The sequence below is a fragment of the Triticum urartu genome, chromosome 1A, assembly GCF_056163025.1.
Source record: "Triticum urartu cultivar PI428250 chromosome 1A, HENAU_Tu73, whole genome shotgun sequence".
Taxonomy (NCBI): Eukaryota; Viridiplantae; Streptophyta; class Magnoliopsida; order Poales; family Poaceae; genus Triticum; species Triticum urartu.
The window spans coordinates 325,372,361-325,400,003 of record NC_141873.1 but is presented as its reverse complement, the minus strand read 5'-3'; the positions used below and the strand labels follow the sequence as shown (position 1 = coordinate 325,400,003).

General features: G+C 47.4%; 1 pseudogene; it reads left to right on the top strand.

The window, feature by feature from the left end:
• Positions 1–8,889, top strand: part of LOC147991069 (uncharacterized) — a 29,941-nt pseudogene extending 21,052 nt beyond the window's left edge.
• The last annotated feature ends 18,754 nt before the right edge of the window (positions 8,890–27,643 follow it).

The window sequence follows — 27,643 nt, the reverse complement described above, 5'->3', positions numbered from 1 at the left end:
AGAGTCTCTTGTGTCCCCAACACACCCAATACAATGGTAAATTGTATAGGTGCACTAGTTCGGCGAAGAGATGGTGTTACAAGTGCAATATGGATGGTAGATATAGGTTTTTATAATCTGAAGATATAAAAACAGCAAGGTAACTAATGATAAAAGTGAGCACAAATGGTATTGTAATGCTTCGAAACAAGGCCTAGGGTTCATACTTTCACTAGTGCAAGTTCTCTCAACAATAATAACATAATTAGATCATACAACAATCCCTCAATATGCAACAAAGAGTCACTCCAAAGTCACTAATAGCGGAGAACAAAAGAAGAGATTATTGTAGGGTACGAAACCACCTCAAAGTTATTCTTTCCGATCAATCCGTTGGGCTATTCCTATAAGTGTCACAAACAGCTCTAGAGTTCATAGTAAAATAACACCTTAAGACACAAATCAACCAAAACCCTAATGTCACCTAGATACTCCAATGTCACCTCAAGTATCCGTGGGTTTGATTATACGACATGCATCACACAATCTCAGATTCATCTATTCAACCAACACAACGAACTTCAAAGAGTGCCCCAAAGTTTCTACCGGAGAGTCAAGACGAAAACGTGTGGCAACCCATATGCATAAGTTCACAAGGTCACAGAACTCGCAAGTTGATCACCAAAACATACATCAAGTGGATCACGTGAATATCCCATTGTCACCACAGATAAGCACATGCAAGACATACATCAAGTGTTCTCAAATCCTTAAAGACTCAATCCGATAAGATAACTTCAAAGGGAAAACTCAATTCATCACAAGGAGATAGAGGGGGAGAAACATCATAAGATCCAACTATAATAGCAAAGCTCGCGGTACATCAAGATCGTGCCATATCAACAACATGAGAGAGAGAGAGATCAAACACATAGCTACTGGTACATACCCTCAGCCCCGAGGGTGAATTATTCCCTCCTAGTCATGGAGAGCGCCGGGATGATGAAGATGGCCATCGGTGATGATTCCCCCCTCCGGCAGGGTGCCGGAACAGGGTCCCAATTGGTTTTTGGTGGCTACAGAGGCTTGCGGCAGCGGAACTCTCGATCTAGGTTTCTTTTCGGGGGTTTTTATATTTATCGTAATTTTTGGCGTCGGTCTCACGTCAGGGGGGTCTCTAAGTCATCCACGAGATAGGGGGCGAGCCTAGGGGTAGGGCGCGCCCTCCACCATCATGGATGGATCGGGACTCTTTTGGCCCAACTCTTTTACTTCGGGGGCTTCTTTTGGTCCATAAAAAATCATCAAAAATTGGCAAGTCAATTGGACTCCATTTGGTATTCCTTTTCTATAAAACTCCAAAACAAGGAAAAAACAGAAACTAGCACTAGGCTCTAGGTTAATAGGTTTGTCCCAAAAATCATATAAAATAGCATATAAATGCATATAAAACATCCAAGATGGATAATATAATAGCATGGAACAATCAAAAAATATAGGTACATTGGAGACGTATCAAGCATCCCCAAGCTTAGTTCCTGCTCGTCCTCGTGTAGGTAAATGATAAAAACAGAATTTTTATGTGGAATGCTAACTAACATATTTATGAATGTAATGTTCTTTATTGTGGCAAGAATATTCAGATCCATAATATTCAAAACAAAAGTTTAATATTGACATAAAAACAATAATACTTCAAGCATACTAAAAAAATAATTATGTCTTCTCAAAATAGCATGGCCAAAGAAAGCTTATCCCTACAAAATCATATAGTCTGGCTATGGTCCATCTTCATCACACAAAATATTCAAATCATGCACAACCCCGATGACAAGCCAAGCAATTGTTTCATACTTAGCCTTTTCAAACTCTTTCAACTTTCACGCAATACATGAGCGTGAGCCATGTACATAGCACTATAGGTGGATTAGAGTGGTGGTTGTGGAGAAGAAAAAAAGGAGGAAGATGGTCTCACATCAACTAGGCGTATTAATGGGCTATGGAGATGCCCATCAATATATATCAATGTGAGTGAGTAGGGATTGCCATGCAACGGATGCACTAGAGCTATAAGTTTATGAAAGCTCAAAAAGAAACTAAGTGGTTGTGCATCCAAGTTTCTTGCTCATGAAGCCCTAGGGCATTTGAGGAAGCCCATCGTTGGAATATACAAGCCAAGTTCTATAATGAAAAATTCCCACTAGTATATGAAAGTGATAACATAGGAGACTCTCTATCATGAAGATCATCGTGCTACTTTCAAGCACAAGTGTGGTAAAAGGATAGTAGCATTGCCCCTTCTCTATTTTTCTTTCATTTTTTGTTTTTTTGGGGCCTACTTTTTTTTGGCCTTTCTCCTTTTTTTCCTCACATGGGACAATGCTCTAATAATGAATATCATCACACTTTTATTTACTTACAACTTAAGAATTACAACTCGATACTTAGAACAAAATATGACTCTATATGTATGCCTCCGGTGGTGTACCGGGATGTGCAATGAATCAAGAGTGACATGTATGAGAATTATGATCGGTGGCTTTGCCACAAATACAATGTCAACTACATGATCATGCAAAGCAATATGACAATGATGGAGTGTGTCATAATAAACGAAACGGTGGAAAGTTGCATGGCAATATATCTCGGAATGGCTATGGAAATGCCATAATAGGTAGGTATGGTGGCTGTTTTGAGGAAGGTATATGGTGGGTTTATGGTACCGGCGAAAGTTGTGCGGTACTAGAGAGGCTAGCAATGGTGGAAGGATGAGAGTGCGTATAATCCATGGACTCAACATTAGTCATAAAGAACTCACATACTTATTGCAAAAGTCTATTAGCTATCGAAACAAAGTACTATGTGCATACTCCTAGGGGTATAGATTGGTAGGAAAGGACCATCGCTCATCCCCGACTGCCACTCATAAGGAAGACAATCAAAAAATATATCATGCTCCAACTTCGTTACATAACAGTTCACCATACGTGCATGCTACGGGAATCACAAACTTTAACACAAGCATCTCTCAAATTCACAACTACTCTACTAGCATGACTCTAATATCACCATCCTCATATATCAAAACAATCATAAGGAATCAAACTTCTCATAGTATTCAATGCACTTTATATGAAAGTTTTTAGTATATCCCTCTTGGATGCCCATCATATTAGGACTAAATTCATAACCAAAGCAAACTACCATGCTGTTTAGAGACTCTCAAAATGATATAAGTGAAGCATGAGAGTTCAACAATTTCTTCAAAATAAAACCGCCGCCGTTCTCTAAAAAGATATAAGTGAAGCACTAGAGCAAATGACAAACTACTCCAAAAGATATAAGCGAAGCACAATGAGTAGTTGAATAATTATGTAACTATGTGAAGACTCGTTCTCATAAATAAAATTTCTAATCTTAAGTACTTTATTCGAACAGCAATCAAAACAAAATAAAATGACATTGCAACTATAGCACATACCATGTGAAGAAGCAAAAACTTAGGCTCAACCAAAATTGACCGATAGTTGTTGAAGAAGAAAGGTGGGATGCCAACCGGGGCATCCCCAACCTTAGATGCTTGAGACTTCTTGAAATATTGACTAGGGATACCTTGGGCATCCCCAAACTTGAGCTTTTCTGTCTCCTTAATTTCATTCATATCGCGGTTTCCCTAAATCTTAAAAACTTCATCCACACCAAACTCAACAAGAACTCGTGAGATAAGTTAGTATAAATCCATGCTAAACCTTATCATTCTCTACTGTAGAAAATCACTAAAAATTATAATTTTGACATTGCATACTAAATGCCTCTGCATATTTAACACTCCTATCCTCAAATAGGATCATTAATCATATGCAAACAATGCAAACATAACAACAATATGTCTAAACAGAACAGTCTATAAAGAATGCAAGAGGAATCATACTTCCCTAACTCCAAAAATTCTGAAAAATTACCACACTGTAGATAATTTTTTGTTACTGATGGTGTAAAAATTTCAAGATTTTATCATGTTATGACTATTCACCAATATTCAAAACATAATAGCAAATCTTCTATTTTTAAAACAACAACAAATAGACTTGAAAAATAAGCATGGTAAAGGCTACACTTGACCTTTTTATTAAACTAAAAGATGCAAAACATTACTATAAATAACAGCAAGCAAATCCTAATGAAATAAAATGATGCTCCAAGCAAAATACATATCATGTGGTTTATAAAAATATAGCTCCAAGTAAACTTACTGATAGACAAAGACGAAAGAGGGGATGTCATCTGGGGCATCCCCAAGCTTAGGCTCTTGGTTGTCCTTGAATATTACCTTGGGGTGCCTTCGGCATCCCCAAGATTAGGCTCTTTCCACTCCTTATTCCATAGTCCATCGAATCTTTACCCAAAACTTGAAAACTTCACAACACAAAACTTAACAGAAAACTTGTAAGCTCCGTTAGTATAAGAAAGCAAATCACCACTTAGGAACTGTCAAGACAAGATTCATAATTTTTCTTACATGATGCCTATTGTACCATATCATTTCTACAATTTATATTAAGCGATATAAGCCATAGAAACTAGAAAACAAGCAAACTATGCATTGAAAACAGAATCTATCAAAAACAGAACAGTCTGTAGTAATCTGTAACTCTCGAATACTTCCGTAACTCCAAAAATCCTGAGAAATTAGGAAGTCCTAGGAAATTATTTTATTAGTCGTCCTCGAAACGAATCAGTATTTTATCGCGCTTCTGTTAAAAACGAAAACTAATCTCCGGGGCGCAAAAGTTTCTGTTTTTCAGCAAGATCAAATCAACTATCACCGTAAGCCATCCCAAAGGTCTTAGTTGGCACTTTATTGAAACAAAAGCTATAAAACATGATTACTACAGTAGCTTAATCATGTGAACACACAAAAACAGTAGGGGTAAATGTTGGGTTGTCTCCCAACAAGCGCTTTTCTTTAATGCCTTTTTAGCTAGGCATGATGATTTCAATGATGCTCACATAAAAGATAAGAATTGAAACATAATGGGAGCATCATGAAGCATATGAAAAACACATTTAAGTCTAACCCACTTACTATGCATAGGGATTTGTGAGCAAACAACTTGTGGGAACAAGAATCAACTTGCATAGGAAGGTAAAACAAGGATAACTTCAAGATTTTCAACACATAGGGAGGAAACTTGATATTATTGCAATTCCTACGAGCATATATTCCTCCCTGATAATAATTTTCAGTGGCATCATGAATGAATTCAACAATATACAACACATAAAGCATTATTTTCATGATTTACAAGCATAGAATTTTTATTACTCTCCACATAAGAAAATTTCTTATCATGAATAGTAGTGGGAGCAAACTCAACAAAATAACTATCATGTGAGGCATAATCCAATTGAAAGTTAAAATCATGATGACAAGTTTCAAGGATATCATTATTCTTTATAGCATGTGTGTCATCACAATAATCATCACAGATAGGAGGGATGCTTTCATCATAATAAACTTGCTCATCAAAACTTGGGGGACAAAAAATATCATCTTCATCAAACATAACATCCCCAAGCTTGTGGCTTTGCATATCATTAGCATCATGGATATTCAAAGAATTCATACTAACAACATTGCAATCATGCTCACCATCCAAAGATCTAGTGCCAAACATTTTAATACATTCCTCTTCTAACACTTTGGCACAATTATCGGAATCCTTATTTTCACGAAAGACACTAAAAAGATGAAGCATATGAGGCAACCTTAATTCCAATTTCTTTTTGTAGTTTTCTTTTATAAACTAACTAGTGATAAAACAAGAAACTAAAAGATCCGATTGCAAGATCTAAAGATATACCTTCAAGCACTAACCTCGCCGGCAACGGCGCCATAAAAGAGCTTGATGTCTACTACACAACCTTCTTCTTGTAGACGTTGTTAGGCCTCCAAGTGTAGAGGTTTGTAGGACAGTAGCAAATTTCCCTCAAGTGGATGACCTAAGGTTTATCAATCTGTGGGAGGCGTAGGATGAAGATGGTATCTCTCGAACAACCCTGCAACCAAATAGCAAAGAGTCTCTTGTGTCCCCAACACACCCAATACAATGGTAAATTGTATAGGTGCACTAGTTCGGCGAAGAGATGGTGATACAAGTGCAATATGGATGGTAGATATAGGTTTTTGTAATCTGAAAATATAAAAACAGCAAGGTAACTAATGATAAAAGTGAGCACAAACGGTATTGCAATGCTTCGAAACAAGGCCTAGGGTTCATACTTTCACTAGTGCAAGTTCTCTCAACAATAATAACATGATTAGATCATATAACAATCCCTCAACATGCAACAAAGAGTCACTCCAAAGTCACTAATAGCAGAGAACAAACAAAGAGATTATTGTAGGGTACGAAACCACCTCAAAGTTATTCTTTTCGATCAATCCGTTGGGCTATTCCTATAAGTGTCACAAACAGCCCTAGAGTTCGTAGTAAAATAACACCTTAAGACACAAATCAACCAAAACCCTAATGTCACCTAGATACTCCAATGTCACCTCAAGTATCTGTGGGTTTGATTATACGACATGCATCACACAATCTCAGATTCATTTATTCAACCAACACAAAGAACTTCAAAGAGTGCCCCAAAGTTTCTATCGGAGAGTCGGGACGAAAACGTGTGCCAACCCCTATGCATAAGTTCACAAGGTCACAGAACACGCAAGTTGATCACCAAAACATACATCAAGTGGATCACGTGAATATCCCATTGTCACCGCAGATAAGCACATGCAAGACATACATCAAGTGTTCTCAAATCCTTAAAGACTCAATCCGATAAGATAACTTCAAAGGGAAAACTCAATTCATCACAAGGAGATAGAGGGGGAGAAACATCATAAGATCCAACTATAATAGCAAAGCTCGCGGTACATCAAGATTGTGCCATATCAAGAACACGAGAGAGAGAGAGAGAGAGATCAAACACATAGCTACTGGTACATACCCTCAGCCCCGAGGGTGAATTATTCCCTCCTAGTCATGGAGAGTGCTAGGATGATGAAGATGTCCACCGGTGATGATTCCCCCCTCTGGCAGGGTGCCGGAACAGGGTCCCGGTTGGTTTTTGGTGGCTATAGAGGCTTGTGGCGGTGGAACTCCCGGTCTATGTTTCTTTTCGGGGGTTTCTGTATTTATAGGAATTTTTGGCGTCAGTCTCACATCAGGGGGGGTCTCCGAGTCATCCACGAGATAAGGGGGCGAGCCCAGGGGGTAGGGCGCGCCCTCCACCCCCGTGGATGGCTCGGGACTCTTCTGGCCCAACTCTTTTACTTCGGGGGCTTCTTTTGGTCCATAAAAATCATCAAAAATTGGCACGTCAATTGGAATCCATTTGGTATTCCTTTTCTATAAAACTCAAAAACAAGGAAAACACAGAAACTGGCACTGGTCTCTAGGTTAATAAGTTAGTCCCAAAAATCATATAAAATAGCATATAAATGCATATAAAACATCCAAGATGGATAATATAGTAGCATGGAACAATCAAAAATTATAGATACGTTGGAGATGTATCACAGGCCTGGAGTCAAACTTGAAGTTCTGTGTGAAGCCATCTACGCGCAGATCATCTTCAGAACAGAGCAATGTGAGGCTCTTCCGGGACCGCCGACAGGCTTCATGTGCAACAAATGTGTTTTTGGTGGCCAAGTTACGAATACGATTGACATCCACCAAGAGACCCTGCATCTGACGCTTTAGCCAGTCATGATGCTTATCCTTCTTTTGATGCAAAGCCACCAGATGCTCTCGGTCATTGAGTAAACGAGGATGCTTCTGAGGCCTTTGAGCAATTGTGCTTGTAGTGGCTTCAGTGTTGGCTCGGTGCGGTATGCGTATGTTGCCAGCCAGAGGGTATGCAGGAGTTGCAGCATTGGGCACATGAATCCCTTAAATAGACTATGTGAAGCTCTGGAACTCTGCATTCTGAAGGTGGATTTGCTTCTTTGTTGGCTCGGGGTAGATGGCTTCAATAGACATATCAACATCAGGCAGAAAGACAATGTGGTTGCACGCTGAGGGTTGATAGTAAATGGTTGAATGAAGCTTAATCAAGCGCATCATTCATGGAGCATAGTATTTCAGGCCAAACAGATCAATCCCAGAAGTAGCAAGCTGTCAAATGAAGAAATCATGAGTGTTGAATCTGATGCCATTGATGATATAGAATACAAAAGTCTTCATGGCGCCTTCAAGTTTAGCTTCAGAATAGTTTCCTTTGATGGGCCAGAGTACGCCTCAAAATATGTTATACTGTGCGTGGCAAGTGCTCGAGGTCCTTGACAAAGAACTCCTTTAGGTATTCAGCGTCTTGTGGCAATGGCTTCATCATGCTAAGCATTTGGCTCATATTTGGCCCAAGCTTCTAAAAAATGCTCTGCATCTCATTCTAATAAATCTGACAACCAAGTTCGTATAACTCACCTGGAGTGGGCAGGGAAGTAAGCTCGATGATATCTTGAGCTTTGGCTTCGTGATGTACATCACCTGTCATCCACTCAAGGATCCAAGTCTTCGGATCCCTATTGTAGCCTCGAATATGGAGAGTAGTATAGAACTGCAGCAGAAGCTCTTCGTTCCAATGTTCCTTGTCGATCACAAAGGGCAGAAGACCAACATACCTAAAGCAGTCAAGGGCATCTTTAAGACATGGCAGCCCAGCCATAGCATCACAATCCAAACGCTTGTGCGGAAAAAACCGGTCTTGGTTGTACATGACGCAAGAGTAATAGCTTCGCTGCAGATGGCTCCAAAATCTGTCAGAGGTGATCTTGGGCTTCGTGTATGGGTTCTTGGCGCTGTCAAAGAAAGTATTGTGCTCTATGAAGCTGAGCACGCTGAATGAACCATGGGTTGTGACAGCACTTGGAAGCCTTGGCAGACGCGGCTTTAGCTCCTGACGTGAACTTATTAGCATGGGTCGTCCATTGACGCCAATTGCACTGGGGTGACTTATTGTTGGTCATCTTGAGTAATTGGTGTCAATGGACAACCAATGCTAATAAGTTCACCGCTCGTAGGAGCAGGCGATGATACCGACTGGGGCTCGATCTAAGGAAGGACTTCATCATCATGCATATTGTCTTCATGACCAATGTCTTTAGCTGCGTTGGGGTCCACAGCTGGAAGTTCTTCACTCTCTGGAGCCTCTGTGGAAGCAGTCTCATGAATCACAAGGCGACATTCTTGGTTGGTTGAAGTAGGGAGAGCAACTGAGATAGGTTCAACTATGAGGGGCTCTGGGGCAGCAACACACTCTTTCTTTGAAGACTTTGAAGGCTTTGTCTTCAATTTCTTCTTGGAGGGAGCATCATCAGAGGTGTCCTTGAGCTTCCTCTTCCTAGCTTCGACCTCAGCTTTTCTTGTCTTATTCATTTCTGAAGCTACTAAGGGGACCTTTGGCTTCGAGTCAGTCATGCTGGCAGGGAAGACAATGCTTGGTCATTCCTGCCATTGAGCTTCGGATTGAGCTTTAGAAGACTTCTTCTTTTGCTTGGCAGCCATCCTAGGGTCGATGCCAGGACGCCCAAGAGCCTTTCGCTTCTCAGCCTCATTGTGCGCTTGAACGCATTTCTGCACATAGTACTTCATGCGCTCGCGTGAGCCTTTGGTTTCTTCACACTTCTTGGTGAACTCGGCCTTAAGGTCATTCATCATCTTCTTGAAGATTTACACATCTGCCACACTAAGCTTGGCCATGTGCTTCTTGAAGTGTTCCTTCTCATAATCAATCTTGTTCTTGATTTCAACGATTTTCTGAGCCAAGGTCAGTTCATTAGCAATGGCTCCATGAAATGTGACGCTGATGTCCACTAGCAACTGCAGATCATCAATGTTGATGCTTCGATTCTCAAACCATTCATCGATGAAGTTGTTCAGAATATCAACATCAAACAGAGGCAGATCTTGAAAGATCTCAACCTCTTGCTTGCTCTTGATCAGCATCTCTAGAGCTTCATCACCCAGATCTTCATCACTAGACAGATCAGTGGTGGCTTCCTCGTTGCGTAGAACAGCAACAACAGTCAGGTCATGCCCTAAAGACTTCTTGGGCTTCTCGGTCTTCTTGGTCCTCTTGGATACACGAGACAAGTCTTCAATGGCTTCACAGTCGAAGCGGTTGGTGCAACAGAGGGCGTTGAAGTTTTTGGCTTCTTTTTCTTCTACTTTGGTGGTGCAGGAACATCTTCAGAGTCTACATCATCAGCAGATTGATCCACGGTGGCCCTCTGAGCAGCAATGTGAGAGAGAAGCCCATCGAAGCTAGTGAATGGGCCGATGACATTGGGATTGGCTTCACGTGAGACATCCTGTCTTGGAGCAGATGGACCAGGGTTGAAGTTGAGTCCGAGATCCTTCCTATTCTTGGCCGCTGACTCCTTTGAAAACTGATAGTTGCACTTGAAGAGATTGTCATCACGACACCATAACAAAGATGATGGGTTGGCATTTTCAGGCTGCGGTCCTCTGACCATGCAAGAATAGAATCCTTGAGCAATGGCTTCAGGCTTGGACTTGGGTTGCAGATTATTGTAGAGAATATCGCCCCACGGGCGCTTGATGACGTTCTTCTCAGCATATTCAGCAGTGACGAAGTTGTACTTGAATCACTGTTCTGCCCAATATCTTCGAATCCATTGGATCCGGGTTTTGCGCTGATTGTAGTTCTCCTCTGGATCGGTCTTGTACATTTCATACTGATCCGGGGGCAGATCTAGAGATGTATTTCCACGGCGCAGCCTGCCACCCTTCCTAGTAGATTTCTCAGTAGCCATGATATTTAGACAGATAGGCTTCAGAACAGTGAAAGGCTTTCGTCTACTTGTCAAGCAAGAACTGGCTTCAGGGGAGTGAATATGATGTTGTAAGAATTTTGCAAACGAATGCAGACTACGAGAACCAAGGGATTCTCCCATGGACATGTACCTGAGACATCATTAGAGATGCGAGGGAAGGGGAAGAGGTCATATGCATTCTCAGAAGATTTTGAACATAAATCAGTTTGAAGACATTGACCTCATAGTGCGAAGACATTCACTTATTAGAAGTGAGTTGGTTCTAGATTTGTACGAATCCATGAATAGGTACAAGTGAGGAATCTAACTAGTTATGAAGCATAAGTGAATATACTTTGCAAGATATGAGATTAAAAAAGAGACAGATCCAGATTTGGAAGTGTAGAAACCACTTTTGGTGGAAGTGGATGGATTTGACAGATCAAAAAGACTGTAAAAAGTGAGATTTATTTACCCCAAACGAACTGCTAGACGAGGCAGAAGGGAGGCCGAGCAGTCCAATCTCCCGCGCCCTAACTTGGGGGTGGAAGACACCTACGGCAGTGGCGGAGAAGATGAGGTCTACGGCCGGCGTGAGGATGGATTCGAAGAGGTCGCGGCAGCTAAGCGCTTCGTCTCCAGCGTCGACGCGAGCTAGCGGTGGCGCTAGGGTTTGAGCGAGGTGGCGAGATGGAAGAGGAGATAATGACCATGTGTGGATGTGTATTTATAAGGTAAAGGGCTATGCAGCGTAATTACGCAGGTGCCCCAGGCAGTTCACATCTGATGGAAACCTGGCGCGTCTGCATGCAACTCATTGAAAGTTGGTCCATGTTCCCATGCACACTTGGTTTATCAGGTGGTCGTTCCAGCTTCTCCGGTATTCAGGCAAAAGAGATATAGCATTAAAAGCAGTTTTAAATGTGTGTCTCTATCTTCGGCTGACAATGACGCGGTGAACACATTCGACACATTTCAACAGAATGCATATGACTAGATAGATAGAATTTGAGGAAGAAGCACAGAAGGGATTAGGGTCCGATCACATTCACTTAGTTCAGAGGATGGCAAGTTTGAAGACATAGCTATAAGTGAATGATGTAGAGGACAGAACATATATAGATTTATATATCAGAGAAGACCAAATAAACATTGCGAAAATAAACCTTGAAGTCAAATGAATGTTGAAGACAAACCAAAAGGCGAAGATAATGCAATCATGATGCCAGATGAAAATCTTCGAGAAAGCTTGGCGATGGCGTTACCCACCGTATAGGAAGTATTAGACACAGACATGGCGCACAATTATCGTGGCGCTCCGAAGTCAAATTACGCGTTAATGTATTCACACGTAGAGGGTAAGTCTTCATTGATTGAAGATATACGTTACTTCGTGTGTTGCACACCTAAGTTATCAACATGAATAAGCATCAGGATGTGTGTCCAATCACAGGACATTTGAGGATTCTAAGATATTTAGCTCACACCGCAATTTGCAAACCCTTTTCTCATCCAAGGGCTTTGTGAAGATATCTGCCAATTGCTCTTCAGTATTGACGTGAATGATAACAATATCTTCCTTCATGACATGATCTCTGAGAAAGTGATGACGGATCTGAATGTGGCTTGTCTTCGAGTACTGAATTGGGTTCTTGGCAATCTTGATGGCGCTTTCATTGTCATAGTAGAGTGGCACATGTTTTAGGTAGATGCCATAGTCCTTGAGAGTTTGCTTCATCCATAGAAGTTGAGCGCAGCAAGATCCAGCAGCAATGTATTCGGATTCAGCAGTGGAGAGTGAAGTATTTCAAGCAGTTCTGCTTCTTTGAAGACCAACAGACTCGCCCAAGAAAGTGACATGTGCCTGATGTGGACTTACGATCAACCTTGTCACCAGCATAATCAGCATCTGAGAATCCAACTAGATCAAACTCCGAGCCCTTTGGATACCATAATCCTAGTTTTGGGGTGTAAGCCATATATCGAAGAACTCGCTTCACAGCTAAGTGATGTGATTCCTTTGGTACCGCTTGGAATCGGGCACACATGCAAATGCTAAGCATTATATCAGGCCTAGATGCACATAAGTAGAGTAAAGAACCAATCATAGAGCGGTATACCTTTTGGTCAAACTCTTTACCATTGTCGTTGGGGCCCAATTGACCTTTGGTTGGCATTGGCGTCGTGTACCCTTTGCAGTCTTGCATTCCAAACTTCTTCGGGCAATATTTGAGGTATTTTTCCTTTGATATGAAGATGTCATTACTCTGCTGACGGATTTGAAGACCAAGGAAGAACTTCAGCTCACCCATCATGGACATCTGGTATTGCTCTTGCATCATATGCCCAAACTCATCACTGTATTTATGTCAGTGCAGCCAAAGTTAATGTCCACATAGATTTGGCATACAAACAGTTCACCATCATATGTCTTCGTGAAGAGAGTGGGATCTAGAGAACTAGGTTTGAAGCCTTTGCTCTTCAGGAAGTCTTTGAGTGTGTCATACCAAGCGCGAGGTGCTTGTTTGAGGCCATACAGTGCCTTGTTGAGCTTGTATACCATATCAGGAAGCTTTGGGTCTTCAAAACCAGGTGGTTGTGCAACATACACTTCTTCTTCAATTTTGCCATTGAGAAAGGCACTCTTTACATCCATTTGGTACAGAAGAATGTTGTTGTGGTTGGCATAGGCTAGCAGTATGCGAGTGGCTTCAAGTCTAGCCACAGGAGCAAAATTTTCATCGAAGTCAATCCCTTCAACTTGTGTGTAACCTTAAGCAACGAGATGAGCCTTGTTTTTGACAACTTGACCATGCTCATCTTGTTTGTTGTGATAGATCCATTTGGTGCCGATGATATTGTGCTTGCGAGGATCTGGACGCTTTGCAAGCTCTCATACATCATTCAGCTCGAACTGATGAAGCTCTTCTTGCATAGCTTGAATCCATTCAGGTTCCATGAAGGCTTCGTCAACTTTCTTGGGTTCAGATATAGAGACAAAAGCGAAATGTCCACAGAAATTTGCTAGTTGTGTTGCTCATGAACGAGTGAGTGGACCAGGTGCATTGATGCTATCAATTATCTTCTCAATCTGTACTTCATTTGCAACACGAGGATGAACTAGATGAAGATTTTGCCCTTGCTGATCATTGTATTCATCTTCTGCATTGGCTTCAGGATGAGCAGTGTCTTCAGGCTGATTAGGTGCAGAAATGATGATTTCCTCTTCAGCCTATGCCTCTGAAGGTATGATTTCTCCAGTACCCATAAGCTTGATAGATTCACTTGGTGTTGCTTCATCTAGCACATTTGGCACGTGCTCTCTTTGCGAGCCGTTAGTCTCATCAAACCGCACATCCACAGTTTCAACCACTTTGTAGTGAAAGAGGTCAAAGACTCTGTAGGACTATGAGTCCTTCCCATAGCCTAGCATAAAACCTTCATGTGCTTTTCGGTGCAAATTTTGAAGTGTGATGTGGATCCTTGATACAGCACCTAGCACCAAAGACTCTAAAATAGCTGACGTTTGGCTTGTTACCAGTCAGGAGCTCATATGATGTCTTATTTAGGAACTTGTGAAGATAAACGCGGTTGATGACATGGCATGTAGTGTTAATAGCTTTAGGCCAGAACTTCCTTGGATTCTTGTACTCATCAAGCATCGTTCGTGCCATCTCAATGAGGGTTCTATTCTTGCGCTCCACGATGCCATTCTGCTGAGGTGTGTATGGAGCCGAGAACTCATGTGTGATGCCCAATGTATCAAGATAAGTGTCGAGGCCGGTGTTCTTGAATTTAGTGCCGTTGTCACTTCTGATGTGCTTGATCTTGATGCCATAGTTGGTCATGGCACGATTGGCAAATCATCTGAAGACATCCTGCACTTTAGTCTTGTAGAGAATTATGTGCACCCATGTATATCTTGAGTAATCATCAACAATGACAAAACCATAGAGGCAAGCAATAGTAGTAAGGGTAGAGTAGTGAGTAGGGCCGAATAAGTCCATGTGAAGCAGCTTGAAGGGACGTGTCGTCGTCATGATTGTCTCCGAGGGATGCTTGGCCCTACTCATCTTTCCAGCCTCGCAAGCACCGCATAGATGATCCTTCTTGAAGTTGACGCCCTCGATGCCCATGTAATGCTTCTTCTTCGCGAGAGTGTATAAGCTCCTCATGCCCGCATGCCCTAGCCTCCGATGCCAGAGCCAGCACTCTGAAGCTTTTGCTAGAATACATACGGCCAACTGTGGTCCTGTGGAGAAATCTACCATATACAGATCGTCTTTTCGATGTCCTTCGAAGACTAGAGATTTGTTAGATTCCATAAGCACAAGGCAACGATATTTTCCAAATACCATAATCATGTTTTAGATCACAAAGCATTGAGACAGACATTAAGTTGAAACTAAGGGATTCAACAAGCATCACTTCGTCCATGTGCTGATCCTTTGAGATTGCAACTCTACCTAGGCCCAATACCTTGCTTTTACTAGTGTCATCAAATGTGATGTGACTCTTGTTAGACGGACGTAGGGTTGAATCCATAAGAAGACTTCGATCACCAGTCATGTGGTTAGTGCATCCACCATCCATAATCCACTCAGAAGCCTTTGGTGTCGTACCCTACAGTGCAGTTTGGGGGATAGGCTTCACCAAGGGAAATGTGAAGCATAAACATTTGACGAGCAAGCATATTATCAAAGTTCAGATCCTTATTAGGGTAGATAGGATGTTTGTCAAGAAATCCTGGGACAAAATACATAGTAAGACCATTTTGACATTTTATCTTGCATCCCACAAGATGTTTTAGGTCTCCAGCATAAGCATCAGACGCCTTTGATTTCCGGCTGGAGACCTTTCCCTACAAAAGAGAGTTAATTTTTCTTAACCATCCACATCTTTAGGGGTGTCTTAGAAGCAATGAGTCTAAGTGAAGCATCTGAGAACTTTGGCTTTGGAGCCCTAGCAAATAGCCTTGCAGGTGGTGAATAATACTCATAAGAATAAGCTAAAAAGTTCTTGGTTTTATGAACATAGAGGTTTGATGAAACGCGCTCATATTCATAAGTCTGGGTATGGTTTCTCTGCAAAACATTGGCGTTAAGGTGACCCTGGTGGATTCTCTGCCTGTATGAAGCCTTTGAACCATATGACACCTTTGGTCTAGAGTTTGTCTTCTTCCTAGGTGGTGTCATGATGACATTCACAAGAAGCTTATCAAGACAACTTTTAGGCACCCAGATCTTCTTCAAAGGAGGTCCATTCCTGCAGTTAGTGCCAATATACCTGGCAAACACTTCACCATTCTGATTCTTAAATAGTTTATAGTTTGCATCAAAGGATTCATCAATGATAATCGGGTTAGCACAAGTGAAACTAGATAAGGTAGATGGATCCACTGAAGGACCCTTTGCAGCAACCCATGTGGTTTTGGGGTACTGCTCAGGCTTCCAGTATGAACCATCAACGTTCATTTTCCTCTCGAACCCAACACCCTCTTTCCTAGGGTTTCGGCTCAGAATCTGTTTCTTGAGGACATCACATAGTGTCTGATGCCCTTTGAGGCTTTTATACATTCCTATTTCAAGCAATGTCTTCAACCTAGCATTCTCATCAGCAATAGTAGTGGTATCCTCAGAAGAGGGGTTAGTTACCACATCGGCAGTTGAAGATATAGCAACGGTAGCAGAAGTAGAACATTCAGCAACAGAGATAGCATTATCACGCTCAAGGCATTTTAAACATGGTGGCTCAAATTCTTCTTGAGCGGTACTGATCTGTTGAGCAGGAAGTGACTCATTCTCCTTTTCAAGATCTTCATGAGACGCCCTCAGGTTCTCAAGTTCTTGCTTCCATTGAAGATAATCATAGGAAAGCTTCTCATGAGTAGCTGAGAGTGTTTCATAACGACTTTCAAGTTCCTCGTACTTAACGTGAAGATTTTTAATGTCTTCAATTAAGGACTAAGTTTGAGTCATTTCCGCGTCCAATAGGTCATCGCTTTTGTCTAGCAACTTTTGAATATGTTCCATAGCATTTTGTTGTTCAGTTGCAATTTTAGCAAGTGTTTTGTATCTAGGTTTAAATTCACATTCAAAGTCATCTTCACTGGATGTTTGAAAGTAAGCATCGCGTGAGTTTACCTTGGCACCACGTGCCATGAAGCAGTAGGTAGGACCAGAATCATCCTCATCACCAGCATCAGCGTCGGCGACGAGTCCATTATCTTCGGTGTTGAAGATTGACTTGGCGGCGTAAGCTGAAGCTAGGGCCAGGCTTGCCACGCCTGAATCGGACTCCTCCTCAGACTCCACTTCTGAATCCTTAGAAGCAGACTCCTCCTCTGAATCCATCTCCTTGCCAAAAAACGCATGAACCTTGCTGGATGAGCTCTTCTTGTGAGATGAATACTTTGGTGATGACTTTGAAGAAGACTTTGAGGATTTCTTCTTCTTGTTGTCATCAGAATCATATTCATTGCTCTTCTTCTTCTTCTTCTTGGTCTCATTGTCCCATGAGGACACTCAGAGATGTAGTGACCAGGTTTCTTGCATTTGTGGCATGTTCTATTCTTGTGGTCATGAGTGGAAGCTTCATCATTTCTTGAGCTGGATCTTGAAGACTTTCTGAAACCTTTCTTCTTGGAGAACTTTTGGAACTTCTTCATGGGCATAGCTAGCTCCTTTCCAATGTCTTCAGGATCCTCAGAACTGCAGTCAGATTCTTCTTCAGATGAGGACACAACCTTTGCCTTCAAAGCCCCGGTTCTGCCATAGTTGGGGCCATAGATGTCTCTCTTCTCAAATAGCTGGAACTCATGTGTGTTGAGCCTCTCAAGTATGTCAGACGGATCAAGATTTTTGAAGTCAGGACATTCTTGAATCATCAGGGCCAGGGTGTCGAATGAGCTGTCAAGTGATCTCAGGAGCTTCTTGACGATTTCATGCTTGGTGATCGCAGTGGCGCCAAATGCGCGGAGCTCATTTGCGATATCAGTGAGGCGATGAAATGTGAGCTGGACATTCTCATTGTCGTTTCTCTTGAAGCAGTTGAAGAGGTTGCGAAGAACATCAATCCTTGAATCTCTTTGAGTTGAAACGCCTTCGTTGACCTTGGAGAGCCAGTCCCAGACCAGCTTCGCAGTTACCAGTGCACTCACACGACGATACTGTCCTTTGGTCAGATGACAATAGATGATGTTCTTGGAAGCCGCATCCAGTTGAATAAACCTCTTGACATCAACAGCGGTGACACCTTCACCGACCTCGGGAACGCCATTCTTGACGACATACCAGAGGTCGACATCAATGGCTTCAAGATGCACACACATCTTATTCTTCCAGTAGGGGTAATCAGTGCCATCGAAGACTAGGCATGCAGTGGACACCTTGATTATCCCTGCGACATAGCTAAAACTCCAGGTGGTTAAACCGATCACGCAGAACAAGGGAGCACCTTGCTCTGATACCAATTGAAAGTGCTAGTTATCGACTAGAGGGGGTGAATAGGAGATTTTTATGAAAGTCTTCAAAACACGAGGTCTTTGAAGACAAACAGTAGAAATGAACCTATTGATATGCAGCAGAAGGTAGACTACACTAGACAACCATAGTCAAGTAATCAATGAAGTGACAGCACGAAGACTATCAGCAGCTAGGTAGTATGGATCAGGATGGAAGACAGTATGAAGCCAACAGTAAATAGTCTTCACTCAGTGAAGTGAATCAGATCAGACAAGCAGGCAATGACTTCACGAAGACAAACTGTAAAGTAAAGGGAAGTGAAGGATAGAACCAGTTGCTTGGTGAAGACAAGGATTTGGTAGATCAGTTCCAGTTGCTGTGACAACTGTACGTCTGGTTAGGGAGGGTGAGATTTAACTCAGAAGACCGCGTCTTCACCTTATTCCCCTTGAGCTAAGGACACCCAGTCCTTGCCCAATCACTCTGGTAAGTCTTCAAGGTAGACTTCCAAACCTTCACATACTCCGTTCACTGGCGATCCACAATGGCTCTTGGATGCTCAGAATGCGACGCCTAACTAGCTGGAGGATTCACAGTCCTCAAGTGTAACAAGTCTTCAGGTCACGCGGATAGAAAGAATTCAGTGATGCCTAATACTCTTTGGCTCTAGGTGTTTTGGGCTTTGTCCTCACAAGGATTTCTCTCTCAAATGCTTCGGAGGTGGGTTGCTCTCAAACGATAACAGCTGTGCACTAACTCTAAGCAGCCACCAATTTATGGTGTAGGGGGTGGGCTATTTATAGCCAGGAGGCAACCCGACCTGATTTGTCTGAAATGACCCTGGGTCACTAAGGAACCGACACGTGTCCAACGGTCGGATTTTGAACACACGCGGCAGCTTGACTTGGGCTACAAGTAAAGCTGCCTCATCCAGCTCTGGATAAGATTTGCTCTAATTATCTTCATTCGAAGACATAGGATTTTTATTGAGCATCACATCAGTCATTCTGACTTTGTTCACTAGGACCCCACTTAATAATACGGCGGTTCCTATGACTCAACAAAGAAGAAAAGGAAACTACAAAACAACTATGTCTTCGCACTCCATAGTCTTCACATGAATGTCTTCTCATGTCATAATCTTCACCGTGAATGTCTTCATGAACCACCATTGTCTTCAATGTCTTCACACATTTTTAGGGGTCATCTCTGGTAGGTAAACCGAATCAATAAGGGACTACTACCTGTGTTATCCTGCAATTCTCACAAACACATTAGTCCCTCAACCAAGTTTGTCGTCAATAATCCAAAACCAACTAGGGGTGGCGCTAGATGCACTTACATTCTCAATATAAGTAGTAGGAACAACTGGATCAACATTATAAATAATAGTTTCCTCTTTAGCTAGTACCAGTTCTGTAGCGATCCGACCTCAGACGGTCAAATCTCTGTATAGAAGTGTCATCCCTGGATCGGTAATGCTGACACATAGTACTTGAAGGATTTATAACAGAGTTCAATCACACACTTATTACATTGAATGTCTCAAAAGAGAACTTATTACAATAATATGGCGGAAGGCCGTTTAATGAAGATAACATCGGAAGCTTCGAAAGGTAAATTGATCCATCAATTCCAACGGCATAGCTGACTGCACGACAACGACCTAGCGCACCTTACTCTTCACCTGAAAACTCTGCAACATAGTACATTGCAGCCTGTGTAGGTCAGCACATGGAATATGCTGGCAAGATAATGTCGGATTTCGGGTTCCGGCAGACCCTTGAGGTTCGAACACTGGGGTGCGCGCGGAGATTTCGCCTCCTGCCTACCTGCACCCCTCCACCTCGCTAAGATCTAAACCAAGGAAAGAACAACACAAGAGACACAGGGTTTATACTGGTTTGGGCCACCGTTGTGGTGTAATACCCTACTCCAGTGTGTGGTGTGGTGGATTGCCTCTTGGGCTGATGGTGATGAACAATACAAGGGAGAACAGCCTCGCGAAGGTCTGTTCTTTGCTGGGGGGGCGAACTGCTAGGAGGAGTTCAGTCACCCTTCTCTCTCTCTCTGATTTCGATCCGATCCTTGATCCTCGATCTCTGTCTCTAACCTTCCTTTTACCTCGAACCCGAACCCCCGAACCTTGTGGGTGGCTGGTCCTATTTATAGGCAATGGCCCTGGGCCTCTTCCCAAATATTGAGCGGGAAGGGCGCCAACAATTGGCCATTTTGAAGGGGAACATCTAGTACACTTATCCTGACTAAAGTTGGTCCTCGCCTGCACAAAGCTCTGGTGGTGACACCGTCTTGGGCTCCACGATGACCTCCGTCTTGCGGTCCTCCTGGTCTTGGTCTTGTTGCACCGAAACGGCAACCTTTGCCTGAGGCCTCGGTACTCCGCGGCTGCGCTTGCCCCATTTGCACCAAAGGGGAAAGGAGGACACTGCGCGGGCTGGCGCCCGCCTGGCGCCCTTGGTCGTCATGGCTTGCGTCACGGGCACCTCGTGAGGTACCCCGCCTTGATCTCTCTGCCTCCTCGCGAGCCAGCCTGGTGAGGCCGTGCCTGAGGAAGCTCCGTGTCGTCCGCCCCGCGAGGCTTGGCCCCTCGCAAGGGTCTTGGGTCCGTGTTGATGAAGATGGGCCGTGCTGGGGCCCCTTTTGAGCCACGCCACAGGCCGCAGGCAGGCAAGTCTAGGGACCCCCGTTCCCAGAACGCCGACAGTAGCCCCCGGGCCCAAGGCGCGCCCGGACTTGGCCGTGCAGGGAGGCGGAAGGGCAAGAGCGAAGCGCCGCGGGCCCTAACAGCCTGCGGCCTTGGGTGCCGCGTGGCGGTCGATTGGACATGGGCGGCACTGTCCCCCCACGCCCCCCTTATTTTGCGCCATGCTAGGCGGACTCGCAGTCGTACATAGCCGCTCCCCTTTCAGTTGCTCGAACGCCCTCTGCCCTTCCTCCGCCCGAACTCCAGCTTCTGTTTTCAACCCAATCTCGAACCCCCCCCCTTCCCATCGCCATGGCTCCGACGAAGAAGGGAAGAGGGAAGAAACATCCGCCTTGCCCGCCACCGTTGGCGGCCCCCGTCGAGGTCTTGGGCAAGGTCAGCTCGGCTCTGGCCACTATCTTCAATGAATGCGGGAGGACAACGGCCTGGCCCGCGTCCCACTTCTCCATCGACAGGATAGTCACCGAGGTCCCGTATTTTGCCGACGCCCTGTGGGCAGGTCTGGTTCCTCCCTTTTCTGATTTCTTCAATGCCATGCTTTCCCACTATCAGATCCACATGATGCATCTGGATCCTGAATCCATCACCCTCCTTTTGGTCTTCGCCTTTATTTGCGAGGCTATGATGGGCATCCTTCCTTCGGTTGCCTTGCTGCGCCACTTCTTCTCGTTGCGCCTTGTCGACCCTACCCAATGCTGGGCGTGCGTGAGCTTCGTTGCCGCGTCTGAGACAGCGTCCTCTGGGATTGACTTCAAGCTCCCTCTGCCCACGGATGGGTTCCGCGAGCGGTGGCTGTATGTGGATGCAGGGGTGCCCAGCCCCCTGCTATCGGAGCCAACTTCGCCTACTGTCCCCAATTTGGGCTGGGGCCAGGAGACGCTTAAGAGCCTCCGGCTCGTCTTCGTTTGGCACCGCTTCGCGTTCTTGAGGTCGCTTGGCATGACAGCGTCCAAGGTGGTGAAGGAGTTCCTGCTACACTGCGTTGCTCCTCTCCATCGCCACTCCCGCCGGATGTGGGCCTTCTGTGGGCGCGATGATCGTATGAGGCTCCAGGAAGAGGACCTGACGCCTGAAGTGCTGAGGACAGCGCTCTTGACCCTGACTGGGGACCCCAACCCTGGTAGCATCCAGCAGGGAGGGGCCTTGCTGTACCTCTGCCAGAGCAGGGGCGATTTTGTGAATCAGATGCCTATCTTTGATGAGTGGGGGCCGCGCCCCGCCGGCCTCCAGGGGCCTCGCGATAACCCAGTGATGGTGACTGCCCTTCTAGTCGGCCAAGGCGACTCTTCCTCAAATGGCGGAGCAGGGAGGCATGAGGCGCCAGAGGCCGAGGGGGCTCCCGGCGGGGTGGCAGCGCCGGGCGATGCTCATGAGGGAGCATCTCTTGGGGCCCGTGCCGCTGAGGCTGAGGGTGACAAGCAGCTGCCCTCAGCGCCTGCGACTGAGGCCCCTGAGGCTCCAGCTTCTTCTCCTGGCGAGGCGATTGGCAGCGCGCATCACGCAGGCGCCCCTGACGCAGATCGCCTTGACGCTCCATCTTCGTCGTAGGTTGATCCCTGCGCTCAACTCTTGGGCCGCTTCCGCGTGGACTTTGAGGCCCTCCGGAAGATAAGGGAGGCCCTGGGCGACGATTACCCTTGTCGCCTGCTGAAGCGTAGGAAGTACTTCGCCACTGATGAGTAAGCCTTCTCCTTTCCCGGCTCCTGATCCTTCTGTTGCTTTTACTGATCCTTGCTCCGCATGCCCATTCCAGCCGAGCTCGTGGAGACGGCTGAGGTGCCGTCCCCTGGCTTCGCCTCCTCCACCGTCCTCAAGTGCTCCGAGCAGCAGAGCCCTTGTGGTGAGGGCGATCGGAGAGGCGAACCATCCCGAGGCGCGTCGTGGCCCTGCGCACCTCGCGATCCTCCTTCGCGGGCCTTCTCGTGGCATAGCCAGCCTGCCATGGGCTTCTCGCCTGGTCATGGACTGCGATTGGCTGAGGCGCTCCCTGCGCTCTTCATCTGGGGATGGGCTGGCTCTAGGCCGGGCTTCTGGCATGACGTGCCCGGCCATCGTGAGGGTGCCAACCCCCAGCCCCCTACCCGGAGGGGGAGTGCTAATTCATGGCCCCCGGCGCTTGCTCGGGGCAGATGATGGTGTGGAAGACGTGCTCGAGCGCGCCCGGGAGCGTCGCGCTCTTCGCCAAGGATTCCTTCGAAGGGCGGCTGACGCGGTGAGCCTGCTTGGTGAGGAGCTTGCTGATGAAGATGCGCGCCTTGAGGCCGAGGGCCTGCGCCTGGCTGTAGAGAGGCGCGAGCTGGAGGGCGTCGTCGCCCTTGCGCGCCGTCAGCGCGATCTTGACGATGCAGAAGCCAAGGCGTCGCTGGTGGCCTCTCGGGAGGCCTGATCTCGGGCCACTGAGGAGGCCCAGGAAGCCGACCGATGGCGAGAGGCGGCAGAGGAGCGGGCTCAGGAGCTCCCGGCCTGGTGCCACTCACTGGAGGAGCAAGTGGAGCTGCGCGAGGCAGCCCTCGCGTCGATGAAGGTGGCCTCTGGCGACCCGACAGAGCTCCAGAAGCGCGAGGAGGCGCTGACGCTGGAAGCCGCCGAACGTACCCGCGAGTACGAGCGTCTGGAGACGAGGGAGCGCTTGGTGACGCAGGCAGAGGATGATGTCACTGCACAGGAAGCCCATGTCCTGGAGGAGGTCGGACGTCGGGTGGCGATGGCGCGTTTGAACCTCGAGCACGAGTTCGAGGAGAAGCTGGGGTTGATCCGGGCCGAGGCTGAAGGCAGGACTGCCTCCTTGAGGCCAAGCTGGAGGAGGCGACACGGCGGGCCGATGCTTTCCGGGCCGCCCTTGAGGTGGCGCAAGGTGAGCTAACCACCTCCCAGGCCGAGGTGCTCCTTCTTCGCCAGCGGGTGGAGGAGGCTGAGGTCGTCGCGCGCCAGAATGCGGACGAGATATGTCAGCGGCGGATCCTAGAGCATGAGCACGGCCCCATGCTCACCATGCTCCGGGAGAGAGCCAACACAGCCTTGGGCAAAATCTACGAGGCGGCTGTTGGCGAGCCGCACGCAGTCAACTATGTCGGCAATCTTCAGTTCTTCACCGACGTGGTGATGCAGCTGGAGGCGCGGTCGGTCAGGGCTGACAGGTTGGTGGAGGAGAGGAGCCGCACCCTGCTCGGGCGCGCCTTTTCTCGCGTCTTCAGCCATCTCCGGAACATGGATCCCCACTTCGATTTCGACACCGCCATCGCCCCAGTCCCCCAGGCCGTCCGAGATGACCTGGCGCACTGGGTGGAACACAATGTGGATGCTCTTATCAGGGCCTTCGCTTCAGACAACGACGGCGTGATCGTGGCTGCCGACGAGGGCGGCGTGGTGAACGGCCCTGACGCCGCTGGCGGCGACGCGGACAGCAATGGCGAGTTCAGCGACGCCAGCAACGGCTCGGGTGGTGCTCCTGAGGACGCATTGGGGGATTTATCTGACTGATTGTGCATCGTTCCTGCTTCCTTACCCTGCATGAATAGAACTCAGGTTTTGGCCTGATGGCTGTGAGAGCATTTTGGAGGGGGAGCCCCTCATGTAAAACTTGTGTTCATCGTATTAGTAGATGCTACATTGCCCATGCGCCCGCGCCAAGTGGTTGGCTTAAGCGACACGCTGGTCGGCTAGTTTACCTTTGTCCCGTGCTGGCCCTGAGGTAGCTTGTGGGAGGCTGTGGTGTCCCGAGTGTTCCCTGATTGAATCCGTAGGACCTGCAGTAAAACACCCTCCTGAGAGGACGCGGCGGCGGCAGTCTTGGTTGCGCGCAAGCTAGGCCTGACCCGGCTCGCGAGGGGCTCACGAGGGGAGGCAGCTGAGGCGAAGTGGTAACCAGAACGCGAGGAATTGCTCGAACGAGACTAAGCACCCCTTCCCCGAACACACGCAAATCTCAAATTCGAATCCAACTTGAATCCAGCGGGGGAAAGCGACAACCAAAGGGAAAAGCAACGAAAGCAGACAAAAGGCCGCGTCCGGCACCTAATCTAGTCTTGGACGTCTTCTCACCAGCGCGGAGCTAAGTGCTGCCACTGGGCATGGGAGGGAGCCCCAGGGCCTAAGGCCGGCACCCCTGAGACTCCGGGGCGTGTACAACCCCACTCATTATAACGTGAGAGTGTCACGGGGCGGCGAGCTTCACAGGCACTGGGCCTTCTTCACAGGAACCGGCCTTGCTTCATATCGCCAGACGAGGGCCCCGCCTTGCGCCACACTCTAGTGCCATCAACGACGACCGGAAACCAGGACGCCGCCGATGGGGTAGAGCGGTCGCCAGCGGTTCCCCCGACGACCACGGGTCCTCCACCAGGGGCAGGCCCTGAGGCACCTCCCCAGCAGAGGGCCTACCTCCTGAGAACACCTTGCTCCGAACACCACGGTGGTGATGTCGGATCTCGGCCCCTCTCCTACAGCCCCCTGCGCCCTCCTCCCGAGGGGTAGGAGACTGTGGGAGCGGGGCTGCTGCTCGCTGTGGCGACCTGCACCTCCTGCGATCCATGATTAGCGTATGCTTGCTCTTGAGGAATTAGCGGTACCCGATGATCGTTGCCTCCAACGTGGCCAGTGGGACCGTCCCGGGGCTCCTGGAAGGGCTCAGCTTCTAGCGCCTCGTCCCCCCAGCTCGGGCTGAGGAGCGAGCCTTGTTTGCCTTGGTAAGGGTGTCCTTGGTCCATCATGAGGGGCACATATTCTTCCGGCGCCGTCATCCCGAAGGCCATGCCGTAGTGCTCCGCGTGCCACGCAGCTCTGCTTGACACGCCCACCGTGCGGTGGTAGCGCGACTGTCCACTGGGGCCGCGGGTCGCGTCGAGTCCTTCTTCTTTGCGGACCGAGAGGGGGGGTAGCGCCGCCGCCGGTCCGGTGCCGACAGCTTTGCTGGCGTTGGAGTAGCCTTGGAGCCCGCGGGCGCGCGCGGAGCCCCCGCGCGGGCCGCCCTGGGCTTGAGATGGGAGCTGGGTGCAGAAGGGGTGAGCCCCCGAGGCGGCGAAGCCCAGGAGCTCTGCCACCCGCTCCAGCAGCACGTCGCGGCCGCCCTGCAGCAGCCTGCACTGCAGCAGCTCTCGGGCCACCGTGAGCGCGGCCCTCGAGTTCGCCTGTTCCCGGCGGGTGTACGGTGTCGTGGTCGCGGCGTGATTGGAGGCCCTTGCTGCTGACCGCGCTTGCCGCGGTGTGAGAGCTGTCGAAGCCTGTCCGCGTCGCCCGTGGCCCGCAGCGCCCTGCGGACCGCGAGCTGCCTGGGGCACGGGGTCGCCCGAGGCGAGCGGCTCTGCACAGGCGGGCCATGCCGCCCATGGATCTGGGTTGCCCGCCTGGTCACCGGACATGGTGACGACGACGCGACGGGGCACGAAACAGTAGAAGGAGGATTCCGGCGCACCCCTACCTGGCGCGCCAAATGTCGGATTTCGGGTTTCGGCAGACCCTTGAGGTTCGAACACTGGGGTGCGTGCGGAGATTTCGCCTCCTACCTACCTGCACCCCTCTGCCTCGCTAAGATCTAAACTAAGGAAAGAACAACACAAGAGACACAGGGTTTATACTGGTTTGGGCCACCGTTGTGGTGTAATACCCTACTCCAGTGTGTGGTGTGGTGGATTGCCTCTTGGGATGATGGTGATGAACAATACAAGGGAGAACAGCCTCGTGAGGGTCTGTTCTTTGCTGGGGGGACGAACTGCTAGGAGGAGTTCAGTCACCCTTCTCTCTCTCTGATTTTGATCTGATCCTTGATCCTCGATCTCTGTCTCTAACCTTCCTTTTACCTCGAACCCGAACCCCCGAACCTTGTGGGTGGCTGGTCCTATTTATAGGCAATGGCCCTGGGCCTCTTCCCAAATATTGAGCGGGAAGGGCGCCAACAATTGGCCATTTTGAAGGGGAACATCTAGTACACTTATCCTGACTAAAGTTGGTCCTCGCCTGCACAAAGCTCTGGTGGTGACGCCGTCTTGGGCTCCACGATGACCTCTGTCTTGCGGTCCTCCTGGTCTTGGTCTTGTTGCACCGAAACGGCAACCTTTGCCTGAGGCCTCGGTACTCCGCGGCTGCGCTTGCCCCCTTTGCACCAAAGGGGAAAGGAGGACACTGGGCGGGCTGGCGCCCGCCTGGCGCCCTTGGTCGTCATGGCTTGCGTCACGGGCACCTCGTGAGGTACCCCGCCTTGATCTCTCCGCCTTCTCGCGAGCCAGCCTGGTGAGGCCATGCCTAAGGAAGCTCCGTGTCGTCCGCCCCGCGAGGCTTGGCCCCTCGCGAGGGTCTTGGGTCCGTGTTGATGAAGATGGGCCGTGCTGGGGCCCCTTTTGAGCCACCCCGCAGGCTGCAGGTAGGCAAGTCTGGGGACCCCCGTTCCCAGAACGCCGACAGATAACACTATAGAGAAATGAACAAGTAACAGCCATAACTATATGCATATATGGCTGGTGGAGGCTCTATGGTTATTTTTGCAGAAAGCTAGTTTTTTCCCTACAACAAAGGAATAGATTTTATATAACTGCAAAGTTTGTTGAAAACATTGAGAATGGTAACCCCATCTCAATCCCAATTAAAAATAATCATCAACCCAACAGATTAATTAAATTAGAGTGATGAGATCAACATAGTAAT